At 29.2% G+C, this 2778-nt stretch overlaps 1 long non-coding RNA gene across 1 annotated transcript; it reads right to left on the bottom strand.

Annotated features, from left to right (window-relative positions):
* Positions 1 to 448: 448 nt before the first annotated feature.
* LOC133805050 (uncharacterized) lies at positions 449 to 2428 on the bottom strand. The gene is made up of 3 exons (XR_009878810.1): positions 2323 to 2428; positions 1628 to 1684; positions 449 to 591 (listed from the first exon to the last, which is right to left on the bottom strand). It is a non-coding gene; the product is annotated as an uncharacterized LOC133805050 (long non-coding RNA).
* Between the last annotated feature and the right edge of the window lie 350 nt (positions 2429 to 2778).

The following is a 2778-nucleotide window of genomic DNA, read 5'->3' as shown; positions in this document are numbered from 1 at the left end:
TCTGGTTGAGTGCCTTTAATTAAGTTTTTAGGACTCGCATCGCGAGTCCTAAAATATCTAGTTGAGTTCCTTTAATTAAGTTTTTAGGACTCGCATCGCGAGTCCTAAAAAATCTGGTTGAGTGCCTTTAATTATGTTTTTAGGACTCGCATTGCGAGTCCTAAAAGAATGTGCGAGTCCTAAAAAATCTGATTGAGTGCTTTAATTAATTTTTTAGGACTCACTTTACATGCCCTTAAAAGTAATTATTTTTTTTTTAAAAAATGCAGCTACAATTTTCATTTTGATTTAGAAAAAATATATCCCTTTGAGTGTCCAAAATGTATTATATATGTTAGATTTCAAAAATTTCAAAAGAAAATACAACAAAATAATTTTTTATTAATTACTCAAAAATATAATTTCAATAATTAGTCTACTCGGCTTACAAAATCATATTACATGATAGTTTATACTACAATCAAATTCTATTATCACCAAATATTAAACAAGAAATGTATACAAAGTTAGTGAAATATATTTTTTATTCTAAAAACTTCAACTACCAATGTTGTCTAGTATTGCGCCAAAGAAATGCATCTCAATATAGATCTGCACATTATAAAAAAGTTCTTTAATACACATCTTGCACTGAAAATAGAAAGAAAAAAAAATCCAAACATAGTAAAATACACATCTTGCACTGAAAATAGAAGAAAAAGAGAAAACCCAACATGTCACCATCTATAGAAAATCGGACAGCATATCCCCTAATTTACTAGCCTAGCTATCTGTTACATTCAACACCAACATGTCAAACAAATCAAATAGCACACAGATTTTCAACCATATAGTAACACCCTTTTACAGTGAATATATACACAAGGTTGAAATAAACTTAGTGCATTACAAACATACACCCTTTCATAAGATTTGAACAATAGATACATATATATGTTTAAATACCAAATCAGAACACTTCATGTTTAACCTTAAAAATTATTTGTATATAATCAATTATTTCTAGCTAAATTTTCTTATTTGATCCCGTCAAAGCAGGGGAACAAAATACATTGACTTAGAAAACCAGTAATACACCAAACCATCCTTCAACACATAGAATAAAGAAACTATCAAAGCAAAATAGCACCAAAAATGATGTCCAAAGTTGGTAATATGAGCCTATATATCTTCCTTTTTGAAACCTTTATTCTGTGAGAAGGGACAAGAAGAAAACTAACATATATAAAATATGACGTACAAAAGGCTATGCTATATGTGTATGCCAACACGCAATAAGTACATTCATACAAGTATATGTTATAATGAAACCAATCAAACAAACAAACACAATTCAATTATAGGATAATTATAGACAAGTCTACATAAAATCGAACAACATTTTCCATACACTAGGAACCAACCATCTGCCAATATCAATTCAAACAACACACAAGTTTTCTTCCTTATCTCCGCAGCACACAAATTTCTCAGGTCCTACTTCACTAAAACACACAAGTTCTCAACCTTCCGCTATACCGCAGCACACAATAATAATCCCAGAACCTACTACACTATGGATGAATATTTAAGATATTCAAACTCCTCTAACATTTGCATAGTATTAAAATAAAAGTTAGAGGCATACCTCTTGCAAACTGTTGCCAAAAAAGTTTCTTTGAAGTTCGTCTCAGCACATAAACACCTTTACAATGTAATCAGATATAATAAAAGTGAGTCAAATCCGAATTAAATAATTAAATAATAATGGAAAGAGTGAAAAATAAAATATAACTAAGGTATGAATGGTAATATTAAAAGTTTATATATATTTTGTTTTTCCAATTGAAAGTTGATATAAAAGTATGAATAATATTGACTTTACTTGTTGAATTTTGTTGAGTGTTTAACTTCTTTTTTCTTTTTTGAGGAAAGTAGAGTATTTAACTTTCACACCTTTAAAAAAATATGAGTTACTTAAAATCGACTCAAGTAAATGAAAATATGAGTTACTTAAAATCGACTCAAGTAAATGAAAATATGAAAAACTTATTCAATTAATAAGTGACATATATATGTATGAATAGTATTTAAAAATACATAAATGGCATTTGAATATATCATGGCACGTTTAGGCCCAGTGTGATAGAGTAACTTATTCAATAATTAACTCTAAATAATTCTGCTATTGTAAAAAGTATATAGCTGTAACATATATAAAAGTTTTATGTGCTTCCTAAATTATAATTTTAAAACAATGTAATAATATGTTTAGCTAGAGAATATATGACACTAGCTGTATATTAAACTGCACCAATAATAAAAAATAATGTCAAAGATTACCTTATAACAATAATTCTTGATATAATATAATGATAATTTCCATCTCCAAGAGTCAATTCAATAAAAGATCGCTCATATGGATGAATAGTATGTCTCTTTGGAAAACTCTGCATGTAAGTCCTCAAAGGAGCTGCCAATTCCTGAAGACAGAGAAAGAAAGCAATATGTCAAAAAATTTACAGAAGAACCATTCTCCTTCCCTCTCAACCTCACCAACTACCAATATTTATGTAGAAAGTGCAAAACATATTACTATTCAGAGTATTTAATGGGTGATGATACTTTAAATTATAAATGACAAATGGAAGTTAAGAACAAACTTTCATCAACGCATCAAGCTGCTTTGCACCGCTATTTCTCTCTGGCTTTGCAATGTTGGCAATGCCTATGTCATAAACAAGCTAGTTTAGCAGCTGGAGCTATAAATAGAGTTCCATCTAATCCCTTTATGTGCAG

The sequence above is a fragment of the Humulus lupulus genome, chromosome X (assembly GCF_963169125.1).
Source record: "Humulus lupulus chromosome X, drHumLupu1.1, whole genome shotgun sequence".
NCBI lineage: Eukaryota > Viridiplantae > Streptophyta > Magnoliopsida > Rosales > Cannabaceae > Humulus > Humulus lupulus.
The sequence above is the reverse complement of the archived record's forward strand: the minus strand, read 5'-3'. Positions and strand labels throughout refer to the sequence as shown.